Here is a 17,031-nt window from a genome sequence, read left to right on the forward strand (position 1 = left end):
TGGACAGATTTGGGAAGGCCAAACTGAGTAAAAGACTTTATCAAAGCTTTTACTATTCTTTAAATTTGTATATATTTCAAAAACAAAAGACATTTTCGAAAGCCATGAGCATATATCCGCTAAGCCCTTTTATCATGTGTCACATTTCCTTGTTTCTGACGAATATGCATAAATCTCTTTATGCCTTTCTTTATGTCCTCTACATAAGAGATTTCATTCAGTTGTTTTCGTTATTGCATAATAATAATAGGAACATTAAAATACTAAATACAAAACACACTAAACATGTAATATACATGTATTTACACAAGTATAATGATTACCATTATTTATTTATTTATTTATCTTAACAGGCTGATAAGTTTCTTGCTTTCCGTCCATGAAACCTTAGAGGAAGTTGAATCTTTTTAGACAGATATCTCTCTCTTTCTCTCTGTATATATATATATATATATATATATATATATATATATATATATATATATATATATATATATTTATATTTTTTTTTTTTTTCTTCTGAGATTTCGTCCGTTTCGGTTTCAGATTAAAGGGATATTTAATAGTACGTGTAGTGATTTGAAGACTTGCAGAATATTAATGTGCGCAATACGAAAATTGCAAATAGAACCACACACATGGAATCTGTAGTCCTACATGTAAGACATATCACATTTTGATTTTGTTGAGGTGCTATGTCTTACTGTCCAAATAACGGCCTTGTATAGTGTGTTCCGATGTCATTGACATCGGAATGAGTAATCAAAGTTTCAGGAGCATCTCACACATTTGGTAGCCTATATCGACATTTTTCCACTAATTTATGTGTAATTAATATACTTACTGTGCTGTCTTTATCCTGGTGGAATGAAAATATGACACTAGCAAATGGATGCATTTTCACGTTCCGTTGACATACATTTGACTTTGTTGCAATGCGACGGTAGTCGAGGCATGCCGAAGTAAGTTAGGTAGGTTGATGTTTAGGATATGTTTCTTGAACGAAACGAAACGTTGTTTACAGTTTAAATAGACATAAAATATTTTTTATTCGTTTCGTTAAAAAATAATGTTTCAACTTTATCCGATTTCGGCATTCTCGGCTTTCATTGCTTTCCAGCCCAATGAAAAGTAGGCCAAAGAATCTTGAAAACGGGCCCATTTCTTTTGTGAGAATTTGAATTTATTAGAGAAAAGGCATCATAGTAAGTAACGTCTGACTAAAACAATATAACTACTTTGTAGAAAAGCGTCATTATTTTAGTTGTCAGTTGTGTGAAATATTCCTGAAAATTTTACTTTCTTAACGATGTTAGTTGACATCAAAAACACACTACACAGCGCCATTAGTTAGGCTGTAAGACCCTGACGCCCACAACATAAATATTAGCGTCGGGTCTGACAGGTTGGACTAATGGAATCTGAAGACACGAAAATGCAGTATTGTTATATCAGACCTAATAAATTCAGTACTATTGGCAGATTAGAATATACAACACAGAACTAATAGAAAATACAAACAGAATAACGTAGGATAGAACATACATTATATAATAATAGAAAATGCATGCATAGAATTAAAATGCATACATATAATTACCTCGCTCTCCCCCATAGACGAGATCAGGTTTCCTTTTGTTTTATGCTGATAAGGTCATTGATGTGACTCATTGTTTGAAGTAGGCATGTAACAGCGTTCGGTATCTATATATAGGATTCACGGTACTAATTCAACTACCATAGTAAACCTATGCAAACACAATGATAGTAAAAATGCAATAACTATAAATTTCTGAATGCTCATGAAAAAGCCTATATTTATCAGTATATAGATATACTCTTGATGACAGCGTCTATTTAGAAAAAAACAAATAATCCGCCCATTATTTGGATCTACGTGTGTTTAAATATGTGCTTTCTTTACTGCACCAAAGAATCTGGTGCTAATTTCAGTAATGAGTTTCCCAAATTGACGTCTGGAAAGGACTAAACATCCATCAATGAAACACTGTCTCTATCTTTTTCTTCAGTTACAGTAAGGATAAACTCGCAAAACATTATTTTCACTATCATTTTTCATTCAATTTCAGCAATTCCTGCTCAGTCAGACCAAAATAAACTGTATTTTTTCTTCACCCATTTCTAGGCTGGTTCCCCTTCTCCCATATCACTAGTTCCATGAGTCCGATATCCATCCTTGATTTACTTGGCAGACCTATGTATAAACAGTGTCCATAATTCTGCTTGTCAAGAATTACATTAGTGAATATTAAATTATATTTCAAATTCAGGCACACCAACAATAGCAATGGTGCATTTCTGACAACATTTAAGGTTTTGCGCTTCATTTTAGAAAATCAGAAAGAAATATTCAAATAAATCTGTCCAAGCAATAGTTACTTGAGTTACCTTGATTTCTATAACCATTTGTCGGTCTTCAATTTAAGATCTGAATATATCATCAGCATTGTCATCTTATACACTAACTTAGTAAATGGTCAGTTTGGACCATACACATGTGCATGTGTTACTTCACAAATGGTGATTAAACTGACAGAAAGTACATATAATTCCTTCAGAACACATACAATTTGAAACCGAAAGTAAGGAAGGCATAAGACAATTAATATACAAATTTGAAGTTCCCAAACATTCACTGAATGAAATTGGTCGGAAACAAAATCATGATCACCATTATGCATAGTGGTAGAGGTCTAAGTGATCACATCTGAAACACAATTGTTCAAACTACCAGGCAACATCACATTGCTGACCATAGTTACACTATAAATGGTAAATGTTAAAAACTTTATCTGTCCAAAACACTCCACCTAGCATAGTGAAATCTACACATTCTTTAACACTGCACTTCACCCCCCCCCCCCACCTTCATGGCAATAGTTGCCATATCTGAAAGTTTGCTTAATATCCCACTGAAAGTCATTCTGAGGTATAGAAAATGTATTCATTTTGCTTGTTATCCACAAACAGAACTATACTATTGCATTCATAGTAAATTTAATTGTACATGTATATTTGGAACCACAACAGGGCTGTCATTCTCTGTGTGACTAATTTAGTTCCTATAGTAAACCCTGATATTAAAAACTAAATATCTGAATGCTCATGAACAAACCCACATTTATCGTTATAGAAGTATCCTTGGTGACAGCTTATGTGAAAAAAAAAAACATATGAGTCAGGTGCTAAATTCAGTTACAAGTTTTTCAAACTCGGCTCTGTAAAAGGACTGAAATTAATTGAATAAAACACTGTCTCTACTTTTTCAGTTACAACAAGCATAAATTGTCACCAATTTTTTTCCACTCAAGCTTTACTTCCATTGCCAAGCCAAGCCCATATATACTCTACTTTATGTTCATCCGCATCTACGCTGCTTCCCATTATTCCATAGAATTAGTTCGGTAAGTCTTGTAAGAACGCAGGAAAGGATCACGCGCTGAACTCGGGAGAGAGATTTTCGTTGAATTGTATTCTCTCTCTCTCTCTCTCTCTCTCTCTCTCTCTCTCTTAGTCATACACATACACTGTCTAATTTACCAGCAGTTAAATTACGGTCCTAAGGCTAGACACTTGACCGACCTTTCCCAAAAGATGCTAACTAATGCCACTAGTAAAAACATATTAAAGTGAGCTTAGAGCAACTAAACAAGCAGTGTTCGTGTACCGCTCTGATGCACACAAATAATTTGAAAACCCTCCTGATTAGCGAGCCTAACTCCACCGCATTCTCAGACGAAGGTAGGTTGGCTTTCATCTTGTGTATTTAGGCCTGACACTTTGCACTCATTGTATACCACGGATCACATCTACTAGACAAAATACCTCACAACCGGCTAGCCAAATCAAGCCGGAAATCTTGTTTATATCATTTATTTGCGTGATGGTTTTCATAGCCATTCCTGGAAAAACAGTTGAAGAGTTCCAGTCTAGTGGTTTGCCAATAATAATGATATTTCTAACAATAAAAATCAATATGATCTATAAAACAAAGCATATGCATCAAACTGTTATAATATCTAGACAATAAAACAACAGACATGTATGACAGCTACAACAGTATCTAGCATGGATAAAAATTGAGGTTTTGTAACCTGAGAACCATTCTCAATTTCTAATCAGACGTAGGTGAACACGCTTATGCACTTTTGGTCTCTTTTTATTTTCCGACGATTATCAATTTAAAGTTATCATTTCTTAATTTTATTGTGGCGTCATTGTTTAACGCCAAATATAATACGCTACAGTGTCGCACATGAACATATTGAATATGAATTTTTTATACTAAATATATATATATATATATATATATATATATATATATATATATATATATATATATATATATATATATAGACGATAACACAAAACGGACACATAAAGTGGTCATGGTAAGCATGCATCTTTATTGACTGCAGAAAGGAATAAAACATATTTGCTTGCACGAATCTGTAACAAATCAATGAGAAAATATATTTGACTAATATAGTAATGTGATAATGTTAAACGCTTTCCATGTGACCAAACGTCAAAATATGGCATCTTTTTTCCCATTGGTGTTTTATCAAGGAGAAATTCTGTATCGGCTAAAATCTGCCAAATATTTTCAGGCAGTATCCCACACTCGGTAAGAGCGTTTCGTTGGAGGATAAAACCAACCATAAACATCAAGACTATTATTCAGTAAAATCATGAACAAGTAACGTGTTAATTTCATATGCCAATTGAATAAGAGCATTGTAGTCATAATCCCACTACGATAATCTAAGTGAACTATGACAGTTCTTGACCTTGTCTATGTATTACTGTGTATCAAAGTTTTATTGTATCAATCAGGCTGTAATGTTGTTCAAACTCTATTTTAATAATAATAATAATAATAATAATAATAATAATAATAATAATTGTTATTATTATTATAATTATTATTATCTCCAAATTTTTATATTCCTTGTTCTAATTATTATGAAAAGATGAGCTCATGGCATGCAGATATACATTTGCTTTTCATGAGTACGCTAGTTTTGTTATGGGGGGGGGGGTAATTTTAGCCCTATAAAATACTAAGTACTATTCACATAATGTTATGACCATGATCTACTCAAACGCAAACCCCCCTTTTTTTTTATCGTGAATTCATTGTGTATATTTACTGCAAAATGAAGACCACGGCTATTATTCAGAAGCCCGTTTATCATTTCGTTGGGAACGAGTCTAGAGCTAGTATGCGCAGTTAGGATTGAATCGGAGGCATTTTAAGGCAACAAGAAGAAGAAAAAAACACAAACCAAATATTATTATCTAATTAATTTAGTAGAATATTTGTATTTTTTAAAATAAACCTAACTCTCTAACTTCTTAGATTTTAGATGCTAATAACTTATGACATTGTCAGGATTTTTTGTTGGCTGTATCATTCTTTCACCTGTATGATCTTATCATAATTTAATATATAATCTATTTGCTTGCCTTATATATATATATATATATATATATATATATATATATATATATATATATATATATGTGTGTGTGTGTGTGTGTGTGTGTGTGTGTAATTTATGCTAGGCTGTGAAATACTGAACATTCCTCTTAAAATAAAAGTAATAATTCACTGGAGTGAATTACGCTGAATAATTATATATATATATATATATATATATATATATATATATATATATATATATATATATATATATATATATATACATGTATATATATATATATATATATATATATATATATATATATATATATATATATATATATAGATCGAGAGAGAGAATCATATTTCAGATTTGGGAAGTGTTAAATAATTGATCCTATTTAATAATAATAACAATAACAATACTGGCAACATTAAATATATTATTAGTATTATTATTATTATTATTATTATTATTATTTTGCACAGCATTCCTCACTAGTCATGGTCATGTAATTCTATTCTCTTTTCACCACCCACCCACACCCCCAATCCTAGCCTCCATATCAAGCTGATGCTTCCAATTATACGACGCTTTACCTGTTTAAATGCACCCACAATCATACATCACATTTTAAGTTGCATATATAATATAGTTTTTGCCGTTTATAAGAACATTCCCATACACCTCAATGCTCTTGGCAAACTAAATTTAATGCTTTATATTAACATATTTTCATAAAGATCATTTTTCACTGCTACCAGAAGATTGTCCTGACTTACACATGCAAGTTACTTCCAATGTGCAAATGGGAGTCATCGCATAGAAACAACCCGGAGATATAAGAAAGCGTTACACTTTCTAACCATAAATTTCATATTTGTGCAGTCATTGTATAATTCATATTTTGTAAATACAACAGATTCTTTGCATTTAGGCAGATATATAACTGTAGTCTCACAAATATATAGAGGATATTTCATTTCCTAAGTTAATATCGGATATATTTCATCGTGTGGTGCCACAAAATATAATATTTTAACGAGTGGCGAAGCATAAAACGTGATATTGTGGCGTTAAAATCGTTTTTGGTATCGCAAGATGAAATAAATCCGGTATTAAAGTAGGCAAAGACAATTTTCATTTTATTAAATACCAAACTGGTTTCAGCATCTTAGTTTAGAAGATTAAACTCACACTTCAGCGGCACAAAACGCTCCCTCCCCCACTTTTTGTAAATTCAACTCACGCAAAACCTGATCATAAAAATATACATGACTTAAGAAAGAAGTAGTATTGGGTGAATCTAATAGTTTTAGTTGTTCCGCAGTTATGGTTTCCTCCAACTTATACTTTGCTTATGTTCGCAATCATTGTTAAGAAATGGTTTTCTTACATCTGAACGATAGTGCGTGGTCAGGAGAAATTATTTCATATACTATGATCAGTTCAATGTTACCTATCTCTTAATAGAGAACTACTTTTCTTTTTTCCTGATTTCGTTAAAGTATTTTTCTATAAAACGTTTCGAAACATCGGTTGTTATTTGGGAATTTCCTGTTTCATTTTCCGGAATTTTCGTTTCCTAATATAGCTTATGTTGATTTTAACATGAAGAAACATATAAAGCTAACTTTTACAAATACAAATTACAAAATATGTTCCTGTTTACAGTTACAATTACAATCTGAATGTACCAAGGAAGCATGTATAAGGCATTGCAGTTGAAAATATTGCGAAATAACTACTCTTCCAAAATCCTACTGATAAAAATGAATATAGTTTCGAGCGTAATGTTTCCATGTAGTGTTGAAACATAATGTACAAAAAATTATTTCTGAACGTTTCGCTTAAGAAAATGATCTTATGCAGTAAAGACTATTCCTCGAAAACGAAATATAAAAATACAATTGAAGCTGAGTAATAGTAATCAATAATCGTAACCAAAATGTATTAATGTTTGTCGACGTGATGACAAATAATTGTAAAGACTTTTCTTATTAGGAGCACAATAAATATACCCTATGATCAAAGTTTGCCTTCTGCGTACAACATGATTTCATTTTTATGAGCATAGACCTACTAGTTGCATTAATCTTAAATTCTAACAAAACTAAATTATAAATATGCATCTAGTTACATTTGGAGGAGTTAAGACATTTTATCCCAATGTTTACGATAATCTACACTTCTAGTCCATATTTTTAAACATGAGCATGACTTTTAAACTAAATTCTTTCATACTGGCGCGCATGTACATCACCAGTTTTATATCACTTGACTGGGAGCTTGCGCCCCCGAAAGCGAGTAAATTGACGCCAACGAACCGAATCAGCAACTTCACTAGGGTAATTTTAAGTTGTATCTGAAAATATTGAGCTTTTTAATGTAAGAATATCGATCCTAATTGTCTTTTTGGTGTGAATGTTAGCCAAATTTCTTGCGTGTTTTGAAAACTGTCATCTTCCAACTCAGGACTCGACCGTCCAACGACCCCCTCTCTTCCCAGGATAATGAAAACATTGATACCAGACCGATACTATCCTTATAGTTGCAAATATAAAACCATAATATAATGTGCTTTGGATGGAAGATTACGCGTTTTGGTACATTTATACTTATTAATGTGATTGTTGTTATTAAACAATATTCTTTGGTTATTAACAAATTTCCTCTCACAATCCATAAACTAAGTTCAAATTAGAGGTTGTATTTCACTTTAATAGTGTATCCTCATTTCTGTAGCTAAGCCATGTTTTCAATATGTTAGAGCGTTTCTTGAATACATCATCATATCGTCATCATCATCATCACCATCATCATCATCTCCCTCTCTCTCATTATCTCTGTTAAAACCGTTTTTATCTTTTATACACATCCCATTTTTCTGTGTCGGATACGTAATTTGTATAATATATCTTTTTAGCTTGTTATACGGCTGATACGGAATGGATCTCTCAAAGATGACCAACCTACGAGAGAGAGAGAGAGAGAGAAAAAGCTTTATGGGAAATATATCATTCAAATGCAAAAAGAAAAGAGAAGATATCAAGCGAAGCAATTGCAAGCTTACAGTCAATAAAAGTGTGTTAACCTTTCCAGAGGACTATATGTAAGTTTTTTTTCGTTGCTGTTTTTCTTGTTTACAAAAGAACAACAATGCCGAATTTCCGCATAAACTATGTTCATGTTAACGTTGTTTTATTTCTAAGTAGTACGTGGTATAATATACATGCAGTAGAGAAAGTAGGACATAAATCCAGTTCGGACCATTTTCGGTTAGCTGTTATTGACTATCTAAAATGGCGGCATGCCATACAGTATTTATCATAAGTAGACATATGGTCTTAAAGTCGGATATAAGCTTTAAGATTTTATATAACACACTGGAAGGAAAAGGGATAACAAAAACTGTTCTGTTGCTTGAAAGTTGTGTTCCGGTTAGTATATCGATAAGTATTTCAATATATGTGTGAGAATAAAGATATACGCCAAACGTTTAGATACTTTTGTGGATACTCGCAAATCTGTTGACGTTATTCTTGGATCTGGTCATTTCGGCTTTCTGATACTTATTGTACCCTAACGACCCAATAAGCCCATGAAAAAAAACCAGCTTAGATTAATCCTACTAATAACACTACATATAAAGGCCGCAACTTTAAGAATGATAATTTCTTTTTGAATAAATAATATGGCAACACGCTAACGTTATCTGCGTCTAGACTAACTGCTTCAAAATCATATTCATTTCTTTTCAAAGAGGTATGTATATAACAGTGTCCTCTAACGGTTAGCCTTGTCACAGACCACTACTTCTTACTACTGAAACATTGCAATTAATAAATGCAGCATTTAAGTCGATTTATTTCGAAATATTGACTAACTTTTCATACCAAATAAGTTTATAACTAAAATGTCAAAGGAGAGTTTTAAATGTAATAGAAATGAATACCTGTATCAATAAAATTCAACATCATCTTCGAGCATCTTGAGAAGTCAATAACTGTATCTTTTAGAGTTATTGTAATTCCTTGGCACATATACATCTTTTGATAATTTTGTTGAAACCCCATAAACATAAATTATAATATATGCATACCCAGTTGCGAGTTTCACATATCAAGAAAACAGTCTAAAAACTAAACGGTTCTCATATTTGACATGACAGGTAGTATTTGTTTCTACTTGTCAATAAGGCCTAAAATGATGCTAAAAATCATCAACTTGCATCCCTTATATATTGAATAAAGAAGATACAATGGAATCAACGATGCCTTTGAAGACGTGTTTAAAAAAAAGGGTTTCGTTTGCAAAGATAATAAGGAAGAAGAAAACGAAAAACAGCACAACATTGTCTCTATAAACTTGACGTCAGCTCTTAATGTAATCCGCATGATATCAACGTATTTTCTGTGAATTCACAAGTTAATGCATAGCTAACTAGTATGTATTGAATTTTCTAATTACTAATACCTGTGTGTATTTTGTTAATACATACGTTCGAAGTTACGTATATCTTTATTAGGACATAATTATTTAGTCGTCTATGACCGCTTCAACAAACATAAACATTAAATACCATTAATGGGCACAATAATTTTGTAAGGAACAACTTCATTTTCTTACCCTCTGACAGGAAGAAAACAGGAACTTTTTTCTTGCTCGAAGCTTCCAAAAAGCAATGAGAATATATATTTTACTAGTATAATATTCTAACAGATATATAATTAATATAATATCTGAGTGATCAGTGGTCAGAGTCTGATACCATTTTGACATCACTATTTTGCCAGTTTTGTTGTGTGAAGTAGATTTTCTGTATCAGCCAACATTCGACAGTTGCTGCCAGGCATTATCAGAATGAGGATAATATTTTGTCTTGGAGGTTTAGATGAGGTGCCCGTCCTCGGTAAAGCTTACGTTGTGAGGATAAAACCAGCTATTAACATTCTCAGAATACAATAATCATGCAAAACTATTTACTTCAATTTCAATAAATTTTGTACTTTTTGTTATAGTGTTTACAAACCTTTCTCTATTTTAATGAAATCTTTCGATATTAGGTGATACTATATATTAGATACTTTATGACATTCTCACGATATTTCACTTTCATTATTCTTTAGCGCATCACATTTGTTTCAAATAATCTTCTCATAATAGTATACATGGTATCTTGTCATGCTTCAATATAGAAAGGATCATATTTATCGAGTAATATTAAATATATAATCCTCGTTAATAATAATAATAATAATAATAATAAGATTATTATTATTATTATGTTACAATATTTCTATTCATTTATAGTCCATTCTCAATTTCTCCTTTTGATCCCGCCCCACATCGAATCCTAAAAACACTGTTAAAAGTATGTTTATAATTAAACGACTGTTTCGCATGTCTATAAGGCACTCATAAATATACTGCACATTTGAAGGAAAGGTTATAACATAGATTGTGGTGTATGTGCAAACATTCTCATACATCTCAAGGCCCATTTAAGTTTAAGAATTCATATGTACGATATTGATCAAGTATGCTTTTTACTGCTAACAGGAAATTGTTTTAAGAAAAGCACTCAATATTGTTTTTAAAACATGTTTTAGCTATTTAAAGCAGCTTATCTTAAACCAAATATATTCACTTAAATATTACCCTTATATATACTATAAAAGAATAACTTCATAGATTTGTTTTTAATTCTGATTGACTAAAAGTTCTGTAATGTGAGAAGAAAATAATTAATTTTTCAGTAGAAATACTAAAATTTTAAACTTACCCTATACACGCACGCAAGTGCCAATGCCACTTCCTTTAAACTTTATATTTGCACACCCAGCATATAATAACCTTTTCCACATGTGACTCATGTGCAAAATATAGGAAATTAATATTACTGTTGTTCCATTCGGGTTATTTTAAACCAGTCAATACATAATCACATGGTTTCAGTTATTTATTACAATAAACCTATTGATTCTAACATATGTTGCAGGGAAAGTTGTTCCTGGAAAAAGTTATCCGTACTTAAAACCGCCTCATACGCCAAAAGCAATTTAACGCGAATATTCTATTCAACATAAGTTCAAACTTTCATTTTCGATCTTTTCAAATTTAACTGGTTTATACCTTTCATTGATTTACGTATCCTGCGAATTTGATTTGTTCGTGATATGATAGACACGAAAGTGTTTACAACAATGAAGAGAGAAAATTCATTAAACTTGGTAAATTAAAAATCGCTTATCCATCTGAACCTCAAGATCAATCCATTGCTTGAGTATTTTGTTCTAGGTACGACACGTTTCCTCATTATGTTTTCTTTAGCTTGAACATAGTTATCGCAGTTAAACGATTCTGTCAGGTAAGAAACTGGTCATTGAAGTATTGCAAGTCCCTCATCATTATGAAATATAATCGCATGCCGAGATAAACCCTCTAAATAGAACCGAGTGCAATATGCCTGCTACACAGATATATACGAACGTTGATATAAACACACTCAACAATGGACAATGATGACATTATATTTTCATGAGAAAATAGTAGTTATTTAGTGTTATGTTAAATAAAGTTAAGATCTATCCTACACAGGAGCTCAATGTGTGCGAAATAATGTACAAACACCCCTAATATTGAACTATATCTATTTAAAAGATTCAAAGATGTCAGGTAAAAACACATCGTCCTAAATATTATGGTGGAACTATAGAAATAAAAAAGTCGAAAACTTAGTTCACAATAAATATAAAATAAATATATCTGCTTTGAAATCTTTATAATAGCATACTCCATAGTATAATTGCTTGACCGGCATATCGTAGAACGGGATTCTATGACTACTCGTTTTAGTACTTGTAGCACGGTTTTAGGCCTTGTTTGAACTCTTATAAATGTGAAAAATTAAACAAAAATGGCAAATTAAAATTAAAAATGCACTCGATAAACATTTGGTGAGACCAAATTAGAAACATGTTATGATTTCATCCAGTATGAAGTGACGAACTCTTTGAAGTACCGGACATGTAACACATTCATTTTAATAAATTGGCTTCTTTATAATTGTCAATTTCATACCATGAAAATAGCACCCACTTGTTTGCAAAACTGTGGCTGTAGTGTATATGTTTTAAAAAAAATGTCAGATCAAAGTGTAGCTTATGCACTAACTGGTTCTGATAATAATGGTTTCTATGTACATTTTGCATATACTAAAACTAATACAGGATTAACCTTTTGGAAAGTCAATAACTCTGTGAAAAACATATGTAAGGCACGTTTATGCTATGAACTGCCTTACACAAACCTATCATAAAACACTGAATTCTCTTGACAGTAAACACGATAGGACTTTTACAATTTTAAATGAAGGAATTTGCCTGATGATTTTGTAAAATCTCATCTAAAATGTGTTCCTCTGGAATTAATAAACTGATGGAATCAATAAAACGTCGACTCTGATTTAGCTGGTAACTCTTTTAAGTCTGGAGTAAAGTGGATTTCGTGGATCAAAACGTGGCAGCATCCTATTTTAACACTTAATGAAGCTTAAGTCGCACAAGAACGTTCGCAGCAAAAATAATGGCTTCAGGAAAGGACAAAGATATATCAATTTTTCTTTAGTCCGGAAATAAATAAACCTAGTTCAAAAGAAATTACTTCACTAAAAGGTATGGACAGAACTTGTATCATTAAACTTCAAAACTTAAAATGATCAAACAGAATATTTTCCAGTGATTTTCCAAGTATGGTAAACGTGTCAATAAACGCCAAATTCCAGTCATTCTGCAACTGGATCGATACACCACACGTAAATCAAGAGGAAATTTATTTCCAAACCCTAAAGCTCAGCACAACTTTGATAAAATTAAATAACGGGACTTCTCTGAGAATGGATGTATATCTTTCCTTTTGGGAGAAATAGAAACATAACTTTTATGTGTGCATAACTGGTTAGAACAAGAGTTTCTTATCTGTAATTCAGAGAAGGGAGATTCTTTTCTCTTTTTAAAAAGGTTATGTGTTTCCGGAAAAGACATCACTAGTTTGTAACCATATTTTCAACACTAGTTATATAAATTTACCTCGGATTCTGACAAAATCGACTATAGAGTGATGTTTTCAAATGCGTAAATGAAACGCAAGTTTGTTATAACAAAGGCCAAAGTATCATTTCAGTAAATAGAGCGAATGATAACAGTACTGAATATATAACCATCAATACGTGGCTGTACAAATCAGTGGCATTTGTTTACGAAATTATGAAGAATTTATGACTGAAGCACCCAAAAAAAATTTGGTTATGCAATAACAATGTCGGTCCCTATTTGCTAAGAACTGAGGTTCATACAAATGTTCAGATCTTGAGAGGGAAGTTCTATTCAAAAACACGGCTTCCCTTTTTTGCTACTAGCTTTTGTATTTGCCTTTTAAATATTGTCACTCGGACTCGGACAAGCGAAAAAGAATAAAGAGGCATCGAGGTTCCAAAAAGAGTTCAAATACCACAATAAGTAGGTGATACCCCGCTTCGTTTAGATGGGTAAGAAGACTTAACAAATATATTAAATATGTTTAACAATTTCTTTATATGTATTAGACTGCACATTAATTATCAAAGACTGACTCATAGTGGTAAGGTAACGAAAACTTAAATACACTCAATATAGTAATTTCAGATATCACCAAACGCTGAAATCAAATATCGGGTAATTATTTAAAAAAACAACTTTTACGAATCCATCATGTAACTAATGGGTGAGAAACAACACGAAATAATCAAAGCAATAACATTTTTGGAAAAGAGATCTTACGTATATTATAATCAAAGAGCAAAGCATTTGTCATGTCAAACTGAGTGTATGTAATGCAATTTACTAGTATCATATTAATGACTATTTTCAACAACAACTATTGAAAGTCCTTGCTTGGAGATGTTGTTTACTGTAGCAGGCTATCACCTATATATATATATATATATATATATATATATATATATATATATATATATATATATATATATATATATATATATAATTCTAAGCGAAGGTAAAATGCACTGTGTATGGAGAGAATGGCATCTTAGGAAAATATTTAAAAAACTGTTTTGCTTTCATCACAAACCGTTGATAATTGAGTTGTTTCTGGGAATTTAAGATGAAGGTGAACATACATTTCGAAATAGAAAATGTTAGGATTATAATCTTATTGTCTTACGAAATCAGAACAATGTCGCCAGCAGAAACATACGATGGAATAACGGCAAGATGGAAAAATACACTCGGGTGGAATGAAAGAACAGATGTAGGAACATTCACTCAAACGATGCAAGTGAGTTACGGAAATTGCACATCACTTGCATGGAATTATGTAATAGACACAAATGCAGTTGTTATTCTTGAATATATGTTTTCCCTGCGATGAAATGATGTCATTTGCGATGAAATGATATCCTTTTTAATAGGTTTAGTTGTCAGAATTGTAACATCATATGGATAACTTTGGATATTCCCGGGTTCTTCCGCCACCATTAAATACTGACCGCCATATATATGACGTTCCAATCGACATTAAGAGTTTAATACAAGAATGACATTGAGCTAAAATGTGCAAAAGCTGTCCGATACCACTGTATAGTTTTATATTTCTTTCTTCGTCTCTCTCTCTCTCTCTCTCTCCCTCTGTCTCTCTCTCTCTCTCTTTATATATATATATATATATATATATATATATATATATATATATATATATATATATATATACTATAATCAATTATTACAAGGTTGATATTAGGCTCAGATTATCTGCATTTCGATACTTAAATGTAGTTTTGACACATTGTCTGGCTGAATCGCTGCTTTAGTTTTGTCTCGACTCTTTCAGTCCTCCCATGTTTGTTTAGTGGACCTCAGTACCAATCCTAGATCAGGAACAAGCTTGTTTCGAGCTGGGGTTAAGGAATCGATATACATCCGTGCACACAAATTGATGCAGAACAGGGATATGGGCCATTTAAACCTGTCGCATATCTGGTATCTTGGACAATCTGTTACCATAGCTCCCCATTTCATCGACCGATGTTAACATTCAGTAGAGATTTAATTAGTTTACTGATGAAGTCCATAGCGTGAGGACGAAAGCTTAAGGTTAGCTTCGTCTATTGTTGGTGTATATAGTTGAAAAGTTAAAATCATTGTCACATTGATCACGTCTAGACTAGGTGAGCACCTTAGTTCACTCGGACACTCGGTAACCCTATTTGGTTCTAAAGTAATGGCTTGATGGAAAAACAGTCTAAAATTCTTTTTTCTATTTTCCGTTTAAAATCTGATGGCTTTTTAAAAATAATCTCTGAGGGAATTATCGGTCCGGTAAATAAAAAAGAACATAACAGTGGCTTCTAAAATAACAATAATATCAATAATAATAATAATATCATCATCATCACACTTGTAATATGATAGTGACTTCTAAAATAATAATAATAATAATAATAATAATAATATTAATAATAATATCATCACACTTGTAATTTAATAAGATGAACTATGCAAACATTAGCATTATCTTTTTGACAACTCTCATCAAATGATATGCTTGGCAAGATAAGTAATGGTTTGATCAGATACTATGAAGGCAGTGTTAGCAATGTATTGATATTTTGATCTTACGGTTGTGATTCATGGTTCATATATAAGTATACAGAGAGAAAAGAATTAGACACTGGTGTTATTCGTTACCTCCTAAGTTAATTTGTATTAACAAAAGGCTCACGTATGTTTCATTCGTAAGTTTGCAGTACTGTTCTAATGACCTGTAATGACACCTATACATAGATAAAGCAAATTCACAAAAGACGGAGACAATAAAAATAGTTAATTTCTTTCTTATCAGGTCTTGGATAATCTAGTTATTGAATGAAAATATCACATCACTGAAGAATCTTCTATTTTGACCTCACCCTTTCTAAAATCAAATCAACCCAACTATCAACTATCTAGGACCGCTCCGGTGGCCTAGTGGTTAGAGCGTCCTCCTCGGATGCGGGAGGTCGTGAGTTCGATCCCCGGCCGAGTCAGACCACAGACTTGAAAAGATGATACTAAAAGCTTCCTCGCTTGGCGCTCAGCATTAAGAGGCTATTGTTAGGACTGGTCGGCCTGGTGTCAGGATAATGTGACTGGATGGGACATCATACTACATGTCTGCGGCATGATGCCCCAGTGCTAGACATCACTATAAACTGCCACATTGCAGACATCGTAGCGATATGACTGAAACAGTGTTAAAGCTACGTTAAAAATCCAAATTACATCACATAACACATCAACTATCTTGACAGAAGACGTTAAGGTGTCGTCTTGGACTACTGAATTTTATTTCAGTAGTAAACATCGTGCACCTTTACAATGTGGATATATATATATATATATATATATATATATATATATATATATATATATATTATATTTGCATAATCATTTTCCCTTGAAAGGGAATCATCCATATACTAGATTACTAAATATGTTGCTTTGAAAACGTAGAATATTTGAAATAATAAGGCTCATCAAATACAAAT

General features: G+C 32.0%; 1 protein-coding gene across 11 annotated transcripts in view; it reads right to left on the reverse strand.

Annotated features, from left to right (window-relative positions):
* LOC149774226 (uncharacterized) overlaps positions 1–17,031 on the reverse strand; it is a 91,976-nt gene that overhangs the window by 64,316 nt on the left and 10,629 nt on the right. Inside the window, exon 1 of one of the 11 annotated variants that reach the window (XM_089945670.1) lies at positions 11,233–11,251. The exons of 7 other annotated variants lie outside the window; for them this stretch is intronic. The gene's annotated coding sequence lies outside the window, so the exon portion shown is untranslated. Of the gene's footprint in view, positions 1–844; positions 955–1,600; positions 1,711–11,232; positions 11,252–17,031 lie in introns of those variants that run through there. 3 more of the 11 variants (XM_089945664.1, XM_089945667.1, XM_089945669.1) reach the window with 3 other exon arrangements.

This window comes from Sinohyriopsis cumingii, unplaced genomic scaffold (genome assembly GCF_028554795.1).
Source record: "Sinohyriopsis cumingii isolate HCF-2022 unplaced genomic scaffold, ASM2855479v2 utg000379l, whole genome shotgun sequence".
NCBI classification, from domain to species: Eukaryota; Metazoa; Mollusca; class Bivalvia; order Unionida; family Unionidae; genus Sinohyriopsis; species Sinohyriopsis cumingii.